We start from the raw sequence: 21175 nt of genomic DNA on the forward strand, positions 1-21175 counted from the left end.
GTTCTCCATCAGCCTTCTCCTCCCTCCCTCCCTCTACGTCAGGGTGATGATGTCACAGCGTTCCAGGAGGAGGATAATTGGGTTAGTGTTTGGACAAATGAGCAGCGTTTGGTAATCCAGTGTGCGTGACCATTTTGGTGCTGTCAAAAAATGTGATTTCCACACTAGGAGGTTGAAATAAAACACTGAAAATTATGATAATACCCTTTTTGTGTAAGAGCTGTTTGGGAAAAAAAAAAAATCCTGGAATTTCAGCCTGTTCAGATGAGATAGAATTTTTGGCCCAGATCATGACATCACAATCTGATCTGATTATTCTGTCCAATGAAGAGTCCTCTTTTATTTACATATGTATCCTCCTACCTTTAAGGGGTAAGCAGGGTAGGCTCTAGAGCAGGGATTATCAACTACATTCAGCCCTGGGATGATTTTGTTCTTGAGTGGATGGTCAGGGGGTTGGTACATCATTTAAAATCATTTGCAGGCAGCAAATTGACCGCAAGAAGCCCAAACAGATATAATATTTGACTGGGGAGAAGAAAAAAAAAATAGTCAAATCTTGCTTACACAATTGTATACGATCACATCTCTCTATTATGTGTGGTAATACTTGAGAACAGATTCCCAAAATTAAAATAACTTGGATCTGCTGAAACAGATTGTATAGGATTCTACTATCCCCTATTAAAAAGATAGTAGGACCCTATACAATCCCCTATGAAACAGATTGTATAGGGTCCTAGTATCCCCTATGAAACAGATTGTATAGGGTCCTAGTATCCCCTATGAAACAGATTGTATAGGGTCCTAGTATCCCCTATGAAACAGATTGTATAGGGTCCTACTATCCCCTATGAAACAGATTGTATAGGGTCCTAGTATCCCCTATGAAACAGATTGTATAGGGTCCTAGTATCCCCTATGAAACAGATTGTATAGGGTCCTAGTATCCCCTATGAAACAGATTGTATAGGGTCCTAGTATCCCCTATGAAACAGATTGTATAGGGTCCTAGTATCCCCTATGAAACAGATTGTATAGGGTCCTACTATCCCCTATGAAACAGATTGTATAGGGTCCTAGTATCCCCTATGAAACAGATTGTATAGGGTCCTAGTATCCCCTATGAAACAGATTGTATAGGGTCCTAGTATCCCCTATGAAACAGATTGTATAGGGTCCTAGTATCCCCTATGAAACAGATTGTATAGGGTCCTAGTATCCCCTATGAAACAGATTGTATAGGGTCCTAGTATCCCCTATGAAACAGATTGTATAGGGTCCTAGTATCCCCTATGAAACAGATTGTATAGGGTCCTACTATCCCTTATTTCTCTAGCCTCTAAACAGACAGCTTCATCGACCAGGTTCGTGTTCAGCAGGGAAACAGAAATTAGCCCAGGTAGTGCCTCCCTGTTTCGGTGTGTTCTCTTCCAATTTGATACCTAACGAACGCTAGCCCAGATCTGATTGGGTCGACTACGACGTCTTCCTACAACCGACGACACACTCGCCGCGCATAACAAGTTCAGACTGAAGTAGGGAATATCACAATAGCAAAGTGCCTTAATAAATCAAATGACCCAGAAGAAGAAAATCAACCTGATCAGATCTACGGAGTCATATTATTATCAGTCTCCGCATTTTATTGGACCAGGACCCACAGTAGTGCACTAGGCCTATATAGGGAATAGGGTGCCTACATAGGGAATATGGTGCCTACGTAGGGAATAGGATGCCTACGTAGGGAATAGGATGCCTACATAGGGAATAGGGTGCCTACATAGGGAATAGGGTGCCTACATAGGGAATAGGGTGCCTACATAGGGAATAGGGTGCCTATATAGGGAATAGGGTGCCTATATAGGGAATAGGGTGCCTATAGGGAATAGGGTGGGAATAGGGTGCCTATATAGGGAATAGGGTGCCTATATAGGGAATAGGGTGCCTATATAGGGAATAGGGTGCCTATATAGGGAATAGGGTGCCTACATAGGGAATAGGGTGCCTATATAGGGAATAGGGTGCCTATATAGGGAATAGGGTGCCTACATAGGGAATAGGGTGCCTACATAGGGAATAGGGTGCCATTTGGGACACACTGAAGATGTTCCCAGCTGTCGTCAACATATTTCCACAAATCTAATATGCATAATCTGTGAAGGAGACAGAGGGACTTTTTTAAAAGTCACACAAACAACCCCTTTGTCAGCACTTCAACTGTTAAACTGGCTGACTGAAACTCTAGGCCACACCACACACAGTGTACAGAAATCATAGTTCAAGGCACGTATTAGTCTGAGGCAAACAAGAAGAAAATCCTGCAGACAAGCAGTATCAGCCAACTATCCTCCTCCAGGCCTATCCACCTCCAGGCCTATCCACCTCCAGGCCTATCCACCTCCTACAGTATCCTCCAGGCCTATCCACCTCCTCCAGGCCTATCCACCTCCTACAGTATCCTCCAGGCCTATCCACCTCCTACAGTATCCTCCATGCCTATCCACCTCCTACAGTATCCTCCAGGCCTATCCACACCTCCTACAGTATCCTCCAGGCCTATCCACCAGGCCTCCACAGTATCCTCCAGGCCTATCCACCTCCTACAGTATCCTCCAGGCCTATCCACCTCCACCTCCTACAGTATCCTCCAGGCCTATCCACCTCCTCCAGGCCTATCCACCTCCTACAGTATCCTCCAGGCCTATCCACCTCCTACAGTATCCTCCAGGCCTATCCACCTCCTACAGTATCCTCCAGGCCTATCCACCTCCTACAGTATCCTCCAGGCCTATCCACCTCCTACAGTATCCTCCAGGCCTATCCACCTCCTACAGTATCCTCCAGGCCTATCCACCTCCTCCTCCAGGCCTATCCACCTCCTATCCTCCAGTATCCTCCAGGCCTATCCACCTCCAGTATCCTCCAGGCCTATCCACCTCCTACAGTATCCTCCAGGCCTATCCACCTCCTACAGTATCCTCCAGGCCTATCCACCTCAGTATCCTCCAGGCCTATCCACCTCCTACAGTATCCTCCAGGCCTATCCACCTCCTACAGTATCCTCCAGGCCTATCCACCTCCTCCAGGCCTATCCACATCCTACAGTATCCTCCAGGCCTATCCACCTCCTACAGTATCCTCCATGCCTATCCACCTCCTACAGTATCCTCCAGGCCTATCCACCTCCTACAGTATCCTCCAGGCCTATCCACCTCCTACAGCCTATCCACCTCCTACAGTATCCTCCAGGCCTATCCACCTCCTACAGTATCCTCCAGGCCTATCCACCTCCTACAGTATCCTCCAGGCCTATCCACCTCCTACAGTATCCTCCAGGCCTATCCACCTCCTACAGTATCCTCCAGGCCTATCCACCTCCTACAGTATCCTCCAGGCCTATCCACCTCCAACAGTATCCTCCAGGCCTATCCACCTCCTACAGTATCCTCCAGGCCTATCCACCTCCTACAGTATCCTCCAGGCCTATCCACCTCCTACAGTATCCTCCAGGCCTATCCACCTCCTCCAGGCCTATCCACCTCCTACAGTATCCTCCAGGCCTATCCACCTCCTCCAGGCCTATCCACCTCCTACAGTATCCTCCAGGCCTATCCACCTCCTACAGTATCCTCCAGGCCTATCCACCTCCTACAGTATCCTCCAGGCCTATCCACCTCCTACAGTATCCTCCAGGCCTATCCACCTCCTCCAGGCCTATCCACCTCCTACAGTATCCTCCAGGCCTATCCACCTCCTACAGTATCCTCCAGGCCTATCCACCTCCTACAGTATCCTCCAGGCCTATCCACCTCCTACAGTATCCTCCAGGCCTATCCACCTCCTACAGTATCCTCCAGGCCTATCCACCTCCCAGTATCCTCCAGGTCCATCCCCCAGGCCTATCCACCTCCTACAGTATCCTCCAGGCCTATCCACCTCCTACAGTATCCTCCAGGCCCATCCACCTCCTACAGTATCCTCCAGGCCTATCCACCTCCTACAGTATCCTCCAGGCCTATCCAGGCCTATCCTACAGTATCCTCCATGCCTATCCACCTCCTACAGTATCCTCCAGGCCTATCCACCTCCTACAGTATCCTCCAGGCCTATCCACCTCCTACAGTATCCTCCAGGCCTATCCACCTCCTACAGTATCCTCCAGGCCTATCCACCTCCTCCAGTATCCTCCAGGCCTATCCACCTCCTCCAGGCCTATCCACCTCCTCCAGGCCTATCCACCTCCTCCAGGCCTATCCACCTCCTCCAGGCCTATCCACCTCCTCCAGTATCGGGTGCACAACCTCTACTGGGCCTAGTCTATACACTGACTGACTATATGACAGTATCGGCTGGAGGCCTTCAACCTCTACTGGGCCTAGTCTATACACTGACTGACTATATGACAGTATCGGCTGGAGGCCTTCAACCTCTAGGCCCGGTGTTGTTTTCTTCCGTTTGAGAAACATTTTTCAACAGAACCGGCGGAATGATCCCCACCGCACACAGAGTTAACTTTCACAGCAGCAACATACAACCGCCATCATCACTTTGCTCGTTGTGTAATTGTCTCACTCTTCCTCTCACCTTTTCCCTTCGCTTGTGGACTTGTGCACAACACAACACGTCGTCTGTGACCTGGCGGAAAAACCTCTCCAAACCAAACCTTCATATCATAAACGCTACAGCCTACATCGTTGTCACCATATTAACTAAGGCCCTAGTCAACATGACTATAACTAAGGCCCTAGTCAACATGGCTATAACTAAGGTCCTAGTCAACATGACTATAACTAAGCCCCTAGTCAACATGGCTATAACTAAGGTCCTAGTCAACATGACTATAACTAAGGCCCTAGTCAACATGGCTATAACTAAGGCCCTAGTCAACATGGCTATAACTAAGGCCCTAGTCAACATGGCTATAACTAAGGCCCTAGTCAACATGGCTATAACTAAGGCCCTAGTCAACATGGCTATAACTAAGGTCCTAGTCAACTTGACTATAACTAAGGCCCTAGTCAAGCTACTAGAACTAATGAGTTCGTAAACCCGCTACAATCAAGTAGTACAGTGTACAGCAAGCAGTTTATCAGTTATTCCGGCGGGGCCCCGGTGGCAATACATTAATAAAAGTGAAAGCTTACTGACTGATGAGTTCCAGTGTTGATAAGAATAGTCGTAGCCAGCTAGCTAACATACATAGCATTCCTCTCTGTTTGAGTCAGGTTGTTGAGCTAAACTAGCTAGCTAAGTAAGTGAAAATAATAACGAAATCTCTCTCCAATTTTGGGAGAAATTAATTTGTAAAAAATAAATAAAAATAAACAGGTTTGGCCTACACCTGTAGCAGACTGTTGGCCTATACACCTGTAGCAGCCTGTTGGAATATAAACCTGTAGCCTGTTGGCCTATAAACCGGTATCAGCCTGTTGGTCTATAAACATGTAGCCTGTTGGCCTATAAACCTGGTACAGCAGCCTGTTGGCCTATACACCTGTAGCAGCCTGTTGGCCTATAAACCTGTAGCCTGTTGGCCTATACACCTGTAGCAGCCTGTTGGCCTATACACCTGTAGCAGCCTGTTGGCCTATACACCTGTAGCAGCCTGTTGGAATATACACCTGTAAAGCAGCCTGTTGGCCTATACACCTGTAGCAGCCTGTTGGAATATACACCTGTAGCAGCCTGTTGGCCTATAAACCTGTAGCCTGTTGGCCTAAATACACCTGTAGCAGCCTGTTGGAATATACACCTGTAGCAGCCTGTTGGCCTATACACCTGTAGCAGCCGTTGGCCTATAAACCTGTAGCCTGTTGGCCTATAAACCTGTAGCCTGTTGGCCTATACACCTGTAGCAGCCTGTTGGAATATACACCTGTAGCAGCCTGTTGGCCTATAAACCTGTAGCCTGTTGGCCTATACACCTGTAGCAGCCTGTTGGAATATACACCTGTAGCAGCCTGTTGGCCTATAAACCTGTAGCAGCCTGTTGGCCTATACACCTGTAGCAGCCTGTTGGAATATACACCTGTAGCAGCCTGTTGGCCTATACACCTGTAGCAGCCTGTTGGCCTATAAACCTGTATCAGCCTGTTGGCCTATAAACACCTGGTAGCAGCCTGTTGGAATATAAACCTGTAGCAGCCTGTTGGCCTATACACCTGTAGCAGCCTGTTGGAATATAAACCTGTAGCAGCCTGTTGGCCTATAAACCTGTAGCAGCCTGTTGGCCTATACACCTGTAGCAGCCTGTTGGCCTATAAACCTGTATCAGCCTGTTGGCCTATAAGCCTGTTGGCCTATAAACAGCCTGTAGCAGCCTGTTGGCCTATACACCTGTAGCAGCCTGTCGGCCTATAAACCTGTAGCCTGTTGGCCTATAAACCTGTAGCGGCCTGTTGGCCTATACACCTGTAGCAGCCTGTTGGCCTATAAACCTGTAGCAGCCTGTTGGCCTATACACCTGTAGCAGCCTGTTGGCCTATACACCTGTAGCAGCCTGTTGGCCTATACACCTGTAGCAGCCTGTTGGAATATAAACCTGTAGCCTGTTGGCCTATAAACCGGTATCAGCCTGTTGGTCTATAAACATGTAGCCTGTTGGCCTATAAACATGTAGCCTGTTGGCCTATAAACATGTAGCCTGTTGGCCTATAAACATGTAGCCTGTTGGCCTATACACCTGTAGCAGCCTGTTGGCCTATAAACCTGTAGCCTGTTGGCCTATAAACCTGTAGCAGCCTGTTGGCCTATAAACCTGAAGCCTGTTGGCCTATAAACCTGTAGCAGCCTGTTGGCCTATAAACCTGTAGCAGCCTGTTGGCCTATAAACCTGTAGCAGCCTGTTGGCCTATAAACCTGTAGCCTGTTGGCCTATAAACCAGCCTGTTGGCCTATAAACCTGTAGCAGCCTGTTGGCCTATAAACCTGTAGCCTGTTGGCCTATAAACCGGTATCAGCCTGTTGGTCTATAAACATGTAGCCTGTTGGCCTATAAACATGTAGCCTGTTGGCCTATAAACATGTAGCCTGTTGGCCTATAAACATGTAGCCTGTTGGCCTATAAACCTGTAGCAGCCTGTTGGCCTATAAACCTGTAGCAGCCTGTTGGCCTATAAACCTGTAGCCTGTTGGCCTATAAACCTGTAGCAGCCTGTTGGCCTATAAACCTGAAGCCTGTTGGCCTATACACCTGTAGCAGCCTGTTGGCCTATAAACCTGTAGCAGCCTGTTGGCCTATAAACCTGTAGCAGCCTGTTGGCCTATAAACCTGTAGCAGCCTGTTGGCCTATAAACCTGTAGTAGCCTGTTGGCCTATAAACCTGTAGCCTGTTGGCCTATAAACCTGTAGCAGCCTGTTGGCCTATAAACCTGTAGCCTGTTGGCCTATAAACCTGTAGCAGCCTGTTGGCCTATACACCTGTAGCAGCCTGTTGGCCTATACACCTGTATCAGCCTGTTGGCCTATAAACCTGTAGCCTGTTGGCCTATAAACCTGTAGCCTGTTGGCCTATAAACCTGAAGCCTGTTGGCCTATAAACCTGTAACAGCCTGTTGGCCTTCCAGTCAGGACTGTAGACCTACCACTCAAGTATCGATGCAGCCTACTAACTAGTTTGGTTCTCAATCTGTTTGTTTTGAACCACCACCAGAGTGAGAATCAGTTGGGACCAGAGTGAGAATCAGCTGGGACCAGAGTGAGAATCAGCTGGGACCAGAGTGAGAATCAGCTGGGACCAGAGTGAGAATCAGCTGGGACCAGAGTGAGAATCAGCTGGGACCAGAGTGAGAATCAGCTGGGACCAGAGTGAGAATCAGCTGGGACCAGAGTGAGAATCAGTTGGGACCAGAGTGAGAATCAGTTGGGACCAGAGTGAGAATCAGCTGGGACCAGAGTGAGAATCAGTTGGGACCAGGCTATCCATGTAGTCTTGTGCATAAAGAAAGTATCAATCCTCTTCTCCAGAGCCGCAGGACAGAATGAAAACTAGACAGACAGGCCATCTAGACAGACAGCTGCGCGGGCCAGATCACCTCAAATAACAACTGCTCTATCAGTCCAACTATACAAAACAGGAAGTAGGCAGTCTTCAAGAACATGCCTTATGAGCCAAATATAGCCTAACTGTCTTGCCCCATCATAACCCCAAAATATAGGCCTAGGGTTGTTTGAAAAGACTGATAACCTCTTTGTCTTGCATAATATGAGTGTTCAGGTAAATGAAATTACCATTTGAGGTTTAACAGCTGTAAATATTACAGATTGTACCTTAACATAAACATTTTTTTTAAAGTCTAACACTTCATTAGAGGGTCACTTTATTTTTGATAAAAACAGTGTGTTTATCTCTTTGGTCACTTCACTTTAACTAGAAGTCTCCCCCAGTGTGGGCTGGAAGAGATTCACCGACTGTACGGCTGGATTGGACCCTTATCAAATATCTTTAAGGTTTTCTAAAAACACTCAACTGATTAGCCTCCGGTTGTGTGACATCGTGGTAATCCAGAAGGATCTATTACAAAGCATGATCAATGAGTTAGCCAGCTACCAGAAATAACTATAGATGTTCTGGTTCGTAAAGAAAGCTACATTTAGATATGCGTTCTTGGTGTTGAATTAAGTAGACCACGCCTAATTTACTTTTTTTTTTTTAAAGAAAAAAATAGTAACAAACGTAATAATATTTAGGCAAGTTAGCAGGTTAACTCCTTGATCCTGCTTTGTGGTATAAACCTCTGTGTTACTAGGCTAACTCAAGACCTAGCTTTGTACAGCAGTAATGTTGATGTCCTTAAATGATTGACAGGCTATGAATTGACCCACAAGGCCAATAGCTCCTATTCTAGATTATCATCAGCCTAGAAATGTAAAATTTGATTTGACTACCGCCCCGTAGCACTCACTTCTGTTATCATGAAGTGTTTTGAGAGACTAGTCAAGGATCATATCACCTCCACCCTACCTGACACCCTAGACCCACTTCAGTTTGCATACCGCCCCAACAGGTCCACAGACGATGCAATCGCCATCACTCTGCCCTATCCCATCTGGACAAGAGGAATACCTATGTAAGAATTCTGCATTTAACATCAAGGACATCAACCACCCGAGTCACAGCCTGTTCACCCCGCTATCATCCAGAAGGCGAGGTCAGTACAGGTGCATCAAAGCTGGGACAGAGAGACTGAAAAACAGCTTCTATCAAGGCCATCAGACTGCTAAACAGCCATCACTAACAGATAGGCTGCTGCCTACATAGAGACTCATATCACTGGCCACTTTAATAATGTTAACATATCTTACATTACTCATCTCATATGTATATACTGTACCTTATACCATCTACTGAACCATGCCTATGCTGCTCATCCATATTTATATGTACATAATCTTATTCCATCCCTTTAGATTTGTGTGGATTAGGTAGTTGTTGGGGAATTGTTAGATATTACTGCACTGTTGGAACTAGAAGCACAAGCATTTCGCTACACTTGCATTAACATCGGCTAACCATGTGAATGTGACCAATAAAATTTGATTTTAATTTGAAGAGGGTACAGCCAGGCACACTGGTGCGTGCGGTTGAGTCCATTTCTGTGGTAACATGGACTCTTAACATGATGAAGCTTTGCTGCTCCTTGCTGAAACAAGCAAGGGCTTGTAGCAAACGAATCTTCAGTTGCCTACCGCCAACAATGCAACAGCAGTAAACACAGAAATAGAATAAATAGAACAGGCTTGGAACCTCTAAGACTGGAAATGTGTCTTGTAAACGCATGGTTCCACTCACAATGGCTGCCTGGTATTGTGATGCAATCATTTCCATGGTGACGTAGAATGTTCATTCAAATGATGTTAAGTGATGTGGCTCATGCAATGTTGAACAATGTTGCAATAGAATGTATGTTGAATCAAAAAACGACAGCACATTGATGGGTACACTTCCTGCTTTTACTTCCTGCTTTGTTTCTATCGGCACACTCGCAATAGCCACCAGTCAACCCATTATGCCATGATTGATTTGAATGTCTACACAGTTTTATTCATTCTATGGCAGCACATGTTGTCAGGAGCAGAGCGTTGCGGTCCTTGACACAAACCTGTGCGTCTGGCACCTACTACCATACCCCCGTTCAAAGGCACTTAAATATTTTGTCTTGTCCATTCACCCTCTGAATGGGACACATACACAATCCCTGTCTCAACTGTCTCAAGACTTAAAAATCCTTCTTTAACCACGTCTCCTCCCGTTCATCTACACTGATTGAAGTGGATTTAACAGGTGACATCAATAAGGGATCATATCTTTCACCTGGATTCACCTGGTCCGTCTATGTCATGGAAAGAGCAGGTGTTCCTAATGTTTTGTAAACTCAGTCTATAACAGGCTAATATCCTTGAAGTAATGAACGTCACTCACTATGCACATATAAATCAGAGTAGGTTACTTTCTAAATGCAACCCCTTTTTAACATGACCTACATGATACAGAACAGCAATAACGATATGATTAGGTCATGTTTATGTTCATGTTCATATAGGACCAATCAAACTGACAGATATTACGTGAACACCTGGCTTCAAATTGTTTGAAAACATTTCCAATGCTCTAGCTGTGCTTGAAGAAAACAGGCAACAACAAAAAAGAGGGGGGAGGGACTTAACCTTGTACCAATAAACACTCGCTTTTTTTGTTGTTGTCGCTTTCTGTTGCAAAATGTTGTTGTTGTTTTGCTCCGTTGCACCATAATGAATACAGCCCATCTTCACAGCTGTGTCTTCCTACACAATGGAGAATGGAGTCACAGTAAACAAGTCTTGTGGGCAGCAACAGTACAGCAGTGAGACATTGAGAGCTGTTTTCTAACAGAGGTCTGGTCTGATCTTCACAGCAGACCTTAAATGTTTTTGGTTTTTTAAAGTCGAACATTAGCAAGCTGTTTCCCCAGTCACAGATAAAAGGGGTTGGAAGCTTGTATTTTAACAAGATGTTGTTCTCGAACTTAAGATAGAGGAAAAGTCCCTACAGCCACAGCAAGCTCTCTCTCTCTCTCTCTCTCTCTCTCTCTCTCTCTCTCTCTCTCTCTCTCACTCACTCTCACTCACTCACTCACTCTCACTCTCTCACTCTCTCACTCTCTCACTCTCACTCTCTCTCTCACTCTCTCAAAGGGATGGACGTTTGTGTGTATTTTACAAGGTGCTATCCTCTCAAGGTAAAAACCAGGGAAGCAACGATTCCCCGCGTCGTTCCCAGTTCAAATGTTAAGATACGAGTGCATCAGCCCGTGGGAAACAACTGATCCAAATGTAGCATGCGGGTCGGTCAGAGAAATCGATTCATACGGTACGAATTGTCAGTTCACTAACATGTTTAACAGCTCATTTTACTTTCTACCTTCTGAAAATGCCTCATATTTGACTGACGCGTCCTCTCCTTCAGTGTGGAACTAAGCACGTAACTGACCATGGTTTCCGTTAGGAAAATGTGGCGCCAGACAACCTGACCGGGAAGATTTCAAATTGAGCGGCCATTTTGAGATCCACATGCATCGGGGGCATAACCCATTACCCACAGTTCTCAGAATGACAGGAATCCCATTTAGAGGACGGTAATGCATCTCAACAGACCATTTAGAGGATGGTAATGCATCTCAACAGAACACTTAGAGGATGGTAATGCATCTCAACAGGACATTTAGTGGATGGTAATGCATCTCAACAGACCATTTAGAGGATGGTAATGCATCTCAACAGAACATTTAGTGGATGGTAATGCATCTCAACAGGACATTTAGAGGATGGTAATGCATCTCAACAGAACACTTAGAGGATGGTAATGCATCTCAACAGGACATTTAGTGGATGGTAATGCATCACAACAGGACATTTAGAGGATGGTAATGCATCTCAACAGACCATTTAGAGGATGGTAATGCATCTCAACAGAACATTTAGTGGATGGTAATGCATCTCAACAGGACATTTAGAGGATGGTAATGCATCTCAACAGGACATTTAGAGGATGGTAATGCATCTCAACAGGACATTGAGAGGATGGTAATGCATCTCAACAGGACATTTAGTGGATGGTAATGCATCTCAACAGAACATTTAGTGGATGGTAATGCACCTCAACAGGACATTTAGAGGATGGTAATGCATCTCAACAGAACATTTAGAGGACGGTAATGCATCTCAACAGAACATTTAGAGGACGGTAATGCATCTCAACAGAACATTTAGAGGACGGTAATGCATCTCAACAGAACATTTAGAGGACGGTAATGCATCTCAACAGAACATTTAGTGGATGGTAATGCATCTCAACAGAACATTTAGTGGATGGTAATGCACCTCAACAGGACATTTAGAGGATGGTAATGCATCTCAACAGACCATTTAGAGGATGGTAATGCATCTCAACAGAACATTTAGTGGATGGTAATGCATCTCGACAGGACATTTAGAGGATGGTAATGCATCTCAACAGGACATTGAGAGGATGGTAATGCATCTCAACAGGACATTTAGTGGATGGTAATGCATCTCAACAGAACATTTAGTGGATGGTAATGCATCTCAACAGAACATTTAGAGGACGGTAATGCATCTCAACAGAACACTTAGAGGACGGTAATGCATCTCAACAGACCATTTAGAGGATGGTAATGCATCTCAACAGAACACTTAGAGGATGGTAATGCATCTCAACAGGACATTTAGTGGATGGTAATGCATCTCAACAGGACATTTAGAGGACGGTAATGCATCTCAACAGAACATTTAGAGGACGGTAATGCATCTCAACAGAACATTTAGAGGACGGTAATGCATCTCAACAGAACATTTAGAGGACGGTAATGCATCTCAACAGAACATTTAGAGGACGGTAATGCATCTCAACAGAACATTTAGAGGATGGGAAAACACCATTCTAAAAAGATCATCTGATAGTGGTTCCATATGTGAAAGAGCTGTTAGATTCTTAGAAAGAGGGGGAATCTAAAGATGCAACAACCAGGATGGGTTGATAATATGACCAGGATGGGTTGATGATATGACCAGGATGGGTTGATAATATGACCAGGATTGTTCCTTTGGACAACCAAAAAAAGTTATTATGAAAACCAATAGAACTGGAGAGAAATGACAAAGCGAGGGGTCCAATAGGGAAGTAAATGGTAACCAATAGAACAGGAGAGAAATGGGAAGTAGGGAAGTAAATGGTAACCAATAGAACAGGAGAGAAATGGGAAGTAGGGAAGTAAATGGTAACCAATAGAACAGGAGAGAAATGGGAAGTAGGGAAGTAAATGGTAACCAATAGAACAGGAGAGAAATGGGAAGTAGGGAAGTAAATGGTAACCAATAGAACAGGAGAGAAATGGGAAGTAGGGAAGTAAATGGTAACCAATAGAACAGAGAGAAATGGGAAGTAGGGAAGTAAATGGTAACCAATAGAACAGGAGAGAAATGGGAAGTAGGGAAGTAAATGGTAACCAATAGAACAGGAGAGAAATGGGAAGTAAATGGTAACCAATAGAACAGGAGAGAAATGGGAAGTAAATGGTAACCAATAGAACAGGAGAGAAATGGGAAGTAGGGAAGTAAATGGTAACCAATAGAACAGGAGAGAAATTGGAAGTAAATGGTAACCAATAGAACAGGAGAGAAATGGGAAGTAAATGGTAACCAATAGAACAGGAGAGAAATGGGAAGTAAATGGTAACCAATAGAACAGGAGAGAAATGGGAAGTAGGGAAGTAAATGGTAACCAATAGAACAGGAGAGAAATGGGAAGTAAATGGTAACCAATAGAACAGGAGATAAATGGGAAGTAAATGGTAACCAATAGAACAGGAGATAAATGGGAAGTAAATGGTAACCAATAGAACAGGAGAGAAATGGGAAGTAGGGAAGTAAATGGTAACCAATAGAACAGGAGAGAAATGGGAAGTAGGGAAGTAAATGGTAACCAATAGAACAGGAGAGAAATGGGAAGTAGGGAAGTAAATGGTAACCAATAGAACAGGAGAGAAATGGGAAGTAGGGAAGTAAATGATTTAAACACAGAGGAATCGAGAATCATTGGTTCTTGAAAACAATTGCTGTGGATCGTTTCAAATCACAAGCTTGTAGACCATGCCTATTTGGGCAGCACGCGTGGCAATAGGTATTAGAGGTCAGCCGATTAATTAGGGCTGATTTCAAGTTTTCATAACAAATCGGTAATCGGCATTTTTGGACACAGATTATGGCCAATTACATTGCACTCCACGAGGAGACTGCATGGCAGGCTGACTACCTGTTATGTGAGTGCAGCAAGGAGCCAAGGTAAGGTGCTAGCTAGCATTAAACGTATCTTATAAAAAACAATCAATCTTAACATAATCACTAGTTAACTACACATGGTTGATGATATTACTAGTTCATCTAGCGTGTCCTGCGTTGCATATAATCAATGCGGTGCCTGTTAATTTATCATTGAATCACAGCCTACTTCGCCAAGCAGGTGATTTAACAAGAGCATTCAATCAATTTCTTCCTAACAAAAGACTGTAATTAATTTGCCAGAATTGTACATAATTATTCAATAACATTGAAGGGTTGTGTAATGTAACAGCAATATTTAGACTTAGGGATGCCACAACGGTTCCGTATTTCACTGAATTAATAAACGTTTTGTTTTCGAAATTATAGATTACGGACTTGATCATATTAATGACCAAAGGCTCGTATTTCTGTGTGTTATTATATTATAATTACGTCTATGATTTGATAGAGCAGTCTGACTGAGCGGTGGTAGGCACCAGCAGGCTCGTAAGCATTCATTCAAACAGCACTTTCCTGCGTTTGCCAGCAGCTCTTCACAATGCTTGAAGCACAGCGCTGTTTATGACTTCAAGCCTATCAACTCCCGAGATTAGGCTGGCAATACTAAAGTACCCATTAGAACATCCAATAGTCAAAAGGTATATGAAATAGAAATGGTGTAGAGAGAAATAGTCCTATAATTCCTATAATAACTACAACCTAAAACTTCTTACCTGGGAATATTGAAGACTCATGTTAAAAGGAACCACCAGCTTTCATATGTTCTCATGTTCTGAGCAAGGAACTTAAACGTTAGCTTTTTTTACACGGCACATAGTGCACTTTTACTTTCTTCTCCAACACTTTGTTTTTGCATTATTTAAACCAAATTGAACACGTTTCATCATTTGAGACTAAATGTATTTTATTGATGTATTATATTAAGTTCAAATAAGCGTTCATTCAGTATGGTTGTAATTGTCATTATTACAAATAAATAAATATATATATATATATATAAATAAATGTCCAATAAATCGCTATCGGCTTTTTTTTGGTCCTCCAATAATCGGTATCGGCGTTGAAAAATCATTATCGGTCTGACCTCTAACCTTATTATCGAGTTGGGTCAGTTAGAACATGTGAAGACTGTGTGTGTCTAAAGTTTCATTGTAAAATGTTGAGACAAGAGGTGTGTGGCGAAGACACGGGCGAGTCTCTCTCCCACCAATCTCCCACCAATCTCCCACCAATCTCCCACCAATCTCCCACCAATCTCGCACCAATCTTGCACCAATCTCCCACCAATCTCCCACCAATCTTGCACCAATCTCCCACCAATCTCCCACCAATCTTGCGCAATCTTCATTGTCTTCATTGTGCACCAATCTTGAATCTTGCACCAATCTCCCACCAATCTCCCACCAATCTTGCACCAATCTTGCACCAATCTCCCACCAATCTCCCACCAATCTTGCACCAATCTTGCACCAATTTTATAAAAACAACCAATCTCGCACCAATCTTGCAAAACAATCTTTTAAAATTCCATCTTGACATCTTATCTCATTGTTTCATTGTGTAGTAAATTTACCTTAGTAAATGAGCGCATCAAACTCACAGTCCTACTGCTGCATTGGCGTATAGGTTGAGTTCCATGTGCTCATTTCTTTAGCCACCAATGGGTCACGGTGTGATCAACATGTCCATAACAGAGGCTGGTGATCTCGCATCAGTTGCTTTTCGATTTGTATCGTTTTCATTCAAATTTTAAATGATTTAACCCACTTCACTTGACAATGATTGAGAAATGAAAAAATAATAAACATTATTATTGAAATTAAACTGTAACATGAAAATGTGAATATGAAAAAAATCACAACTGGAACACAGAATGGTGGAAACGGTCAGAATAAAGTCAAAGCTTCCCCAAACTTCGACCTCACACATGAAACTTCAACCACCTATTTATAAGTATTTATAAAATAATTGCCTCCACGTTTCCATGGTGGGATTTTACCTTTAGGCTACTTAGAAGCAAGGTAAGACATGCTTCATAATATGAAATAAACATTTTAAAAACTTCAGGTTTCAAACAATTAGGTATGTTTTCAAAATGCATACGACCTCCAGCTCACGTTGTAAAGTGGTAGCTGACGCGCTCTGATAGCCTGTTGCCTGCACGTGAACGATGAATTGGGAGGCGTTCTTCAATTGAAAAAAATACTATCTCCTTTTAAAACGTTTGCACGCAATTGCATTTATGATCGTTACGCAATGAATGGGCTTATTAAAGCACGTGGTTTTACTCCAGCAGCCGAGCAGCTGAGCAGGAGGGAAAAACCCCGCGCAAAATAGGCTCTGTATGCTGTGCACGTGTGATAGTTACGTTGGACAAATAAGATACGTGATGATTCATGAAAATACAACAGGCCAATTTTAATTATGCAAATTAACCAAAAGACCAATAAGCATGAAGGTCAAATGTATATACATAGACTGACATTTCCATGAATGAATAAAAAGCATTATTTTGAATTTAGATCTTTTTTTTGTCCCAGTAATTTTGCCCGGCAACAGTTTAATTTATTGGCCTTTCAATTATTATTTTTTTTAAATTGGCCAAAAAGCTGTCAATTGCCAACTAACAAAAACCCTGCCAGTCATTGATCTACAGGTCATTATGCATGCCAAACAACCACAGGCAGCCTAGTCGAACTGTGCACTACTTCAACATTGCAGAGGAATTACTCTGTCCTTGTGTACACAGAGACAGTTAAGACTGTCAATAGATTGACATTGTCAATAGCCGCAGCCATTTCCGATAGGCCAAGTCCTCATCAAATGACAGTCTACTTTCCCTCGTTGCCTGCCTGGCTAGTAGAATAATTGCAATTGAACATTTTTGTTTTGACCGTTTTGAGAGAGTCATGATGGCACACGGTGTGGCAAAATGTTTTGATAAAATAAAACAAACGTTTATTATTGGAACGTTCAAATAGGCCCTTGTCACTCACTGTTTCAGTCCGTTTTCATCTATCGAATGCCAAATAACTAATAAATATATATCTACATAAAATGGTGTGTATCAATAGTATTGACAGTATATGGATAGAAAAGGTGTGGACAACAGTAGTTATATAGGATGAACCATGACTAGAATACAGTATATACATATGAAGTGGACAGTAGTAGTTATATAGGATGAACCACGACTAGAATACAGTATATACACATATGAAATGGACAGCAGTAGTTATATAGGATGAACCACGACTAGAATACAGTATATACATATGAAGTGGACAGCAGTAGTTATATAGGATGAACTAGAATACAGTATATACATATGAAGAGGACAGCAGTAGTTATATAGGATGAACTAGAATACAGTATATACATATGAAGTGGGTAAAACAGTATGTAAACATTGTTAGTGACCAGTGTTCAATGACTCTATATACATGAGGCAGCAGTCTCTAAAGTACTGGGCTGTAGCCAGCTAGTGATGGGGCTGGAGATAAACAGCTTCTATCAGTCTCCATCTGCTAGATGGTAGCAGAGTGTGTGAGCGGAGCAGAACTGGGGAAAAGAGTGGAACGTGCCCAATTTGACTGGAGCTTGGAGCGAGTTTCGCCAAAAGTTGGAGCGTCGGGCCTTCTCTCCCGCTCCAAATGCGCTCAACCTCACAAGCTCAGGGCATGGCCTGGCCCACAATGCATCTGTAGCCTACTCGTGTGCTGCTATAGCCCCTTGCTTTAGCTACGGTCACAGAGTTCACTAAATAGTTTCACAAGGAAACTGATAAAAACACACAGGTGCAAAGTCAAGGTGACTTACAGAAGATGAGGAGGACCCAAGAGCAAGAGAGGGAGTGTGGTGATGTAATGTCCACAACTAAAGAATCACTGTGGAAGTTGAAAAGACACGTATCTGGGAGCATGACGGTGCACATGCTACATACTACATGCTATATGCTACATGCTACATACTACATGCTATATGCTACATGCTACATACTTCATGCTACATACTACATGCTACATACTACATGCTACATACTACATGCTACATACTACATGCTACATACTACATGCTACATACTACATGCTACATACTACATGCTACATGCTACATGCTACATACTACATGCTACATACTACATGCTACATGCTACATGCTAACAGAAAGTGTGCTAGCTAAGTGTGTGTCACGGCAGCAGTATTAAAAAAAAAATAAAAAAAGTCAGATCTCTTAAAAGTTCCGTTCATTTTCATTCTATTATCTGTATACACAATAGGCCGTCATTGATTTGGGCCCAATAGACAAGGCATATTACCTCCATTTTGATAGTTATTTTACCTAAAAATCCGTTAGACCTGCCTACAGAAAACTGTTTTTAAAAAACTACACATCCCAGAGTGGCCCAAAGGGTGTTTAGCAACCCCAGCAGGCGCTGAAAGTGTCCTCTCTGCTGCTGGCCTGCTCTCCAGGTACCATCGCACGAGCCTGAAGCCACAGATTCTGGCCAAACTCATGTTTCTAAAAATGAATTAAAAAAGGCCTTATAGATGGAGGCTAATAAAGGCATTTTTTTTTCCATTGAAATTTGTATTTCAAGTCACAGCCTATATGTGCAACTTATCAACTAGAATGATTTACTTCAACTAAATGTTTACAAGCTGAGCGCTTAATGTCCATGCCAGCCTGAAAAGGTTCACAATTTATTTATTTGTAAATCAAATCTAAATTGTATTTGTCACATACAAATGTTTAGCAGATGTTATTGTGGGTGTAGGGAAATGCTTGTAGGCTACAGCCTTGAAATAATATATCCTAAATAATTCATTTTTGTTCCTTCTTCGTCTCCCTGTCTGGCTCCTGACCTATTTAGAGTGTTTATATGCTGTTTAATATGACATGTAGTTTATTTGAAAATGATGAGCGCTTCTTGCAGTCATCTTCATCTTGTTTATGAAAATACTTTTCATTGATATTGATAAACCCCCCTTTGAGTAAGGAGTGTTTATTAGCAGAGCAGTTGGAAAGGACCTGGAGCACCAGAGCAGTGCGCTTTGTCGTTTGTGGTGAAGTCAAATTTAGGGGTGTTGGACAAAACAATGTCATCGGAGAGTGGATTATCTCTAACCATGCAGAGTATCAAAGGCAATGGTACATTTTCAAAACGTCGCGTTTACCCGCGCATGTTCTGTCTCTGGCCCAACACACCGGTTTCGGGGATTCTAGAAATCGTCCGGGGAGGTACTCAGATCCAGAGTCATTGCGGATAATGAACTAAATGTCCGTGGGCGTGCCGTATCAAGGAGTTTGGGTAGCCAGGCAAACCAAACCCCAAGGCCCGTCTCATATTCAGCCTCTGTATCGGGGGAAATTCTCGTTGTCACTGGACGTTCAAAGGAGCATTGGCTTCAGTAGCTCTGGTCCTAGGTGTTAGTGAAGGAATGCTTAGCATTAAAAAGCCGCACTAATGCCCTGGACCAGAGCTACATCTGTTATTGGTTTCACTCGTAAATAGTACTAAATTATAGTAGCCTACTCAGCTATTCTCTCCGTCCTTGGCCTGAGAGAGCATTCCCATAGCATGAGTGACAGCCTGGGTACGGCTTTCCCCTCTCTGTCATTACGGGGACCCTGGCGAACCTGTCATAGAAACTGCAGGTTGGGCCTATGCAATGACGAATAAAACGCATGATCAAATAACATCTTATTATTCTCATGCTTCGTTAACAACAGGTGTAGAAACGCTTACTTATACGGGCCCTTTCCCAACAATGCAGAGAGAAAGAAAATGTAGAAATATAGAACTAAAACAATTAGTTAATAATGAAAAGTAATAATCACCGAGTGACGATAACGGTAGCAGCACAAGATGAAACCAGGGTGTGAACATTGTTCATTGTAAGGATTAGGCCGTGTTAGCTACCTATTATCATCACTAATCTGTGGATGAGCCATCGTCCAAACCCTATTTGATTTAGGTTATAACGTTACTGTAGCTGTTTTTCTTGGCCATCGATGGCTACAACTAAAAAGACACGCTGATTTTAATGTACATTGCAATAATCCTGAGCTGTCTCTTCTCGGTTTACTCTCTCACTGGGTAACCTTAGTCAACATAAAACACGTCTCACCCATTTCTGTCTGTCAGATCCTTACGATATGTTAGATAAATAGCAGGGCAAGGCTGGATACGTTATCCGGTTACCTCGCTCGTTAACCTAACGTTGCCGTGCTATTTCACGGATTTAAGGTCAGCTAGACGGTAGCTTGCTAGATTTCTATCAACAACAACAAAAAAAACGTTTTATGACAGTTTCCCGATATAGTTTTTAGGTAGCTACCCAGCTCACGATTTTTGCGTAACTAACGCTGTGAATGGCTGTGATTTACGCCGCTGCATAAGCGATGGATTTACCTGCTGTTTGATACGCAGTCGAGACCAGCGATCCAAATGGACAAAATCTTCGTATTATATCCGAGGTCTTGTATGATTCCCAGGTAGAAAATACAATATAGTCCCTCCAAAATCGTCACACACAAAAAAAAAAAACACGATAAGCAGGAGCTTAGTAGCTAACGCCAGCCAGTTACAAGCACAGCAGCAGCTAACCAAGGCAGAAGAGTTGGATCGGATGAGGTGCGTAACCCATTGAAATGAACAGGGCGTACCAAAATCATAGACATAGAACAAATAGAACAGATTCGTCACCCAGTGCGTTTTTATGACACATTATATTTCTTCATGGCCCTTTTTTTAATTGAGTAATCAACTAAAATGGGTATCGACTATCATCTATAAAATATCGACTATGAACCTACAAAAAGCTCTTATCA

At 43.2% G+C, this 21175-nt stretch overlaps 1 protein-coding gene across 1 annotated transcript in view; it reads right to left on the bottom strand.

Moving 5' to 3' along the window:
* Positions 1 to 20992, bottom strand: part of LOC112247859 (CSC1-like protein 2) — a gene marked incomplete in the record, with an annotated part of 175688 nt that extends 154696 nt beyond the window's left edge. The window contains 1 exon segment of the mRNA XM_042305631.1: positions 20757 to 20992.
* Between the last annotated feature and the right edge of the window lie 183 nt (positions 20993 to 21175).

Source organism: Oncorhynchus tshawytscha, linkage group LG24 (genome assembly GCF_018296145.1).
Source record: "Oncorhynchus tshawytscha isolate Ot180627B linkage group LG24, Otsh_v2.0, whole genome shotgun sequence".
Lineage (NCBI taxonomy): Eukaryota > Metazoa > Chordata > Actinopteri > Salmoniformes > Salmonidae > Oncorhynchus > Oncorhynchus tshawytscha.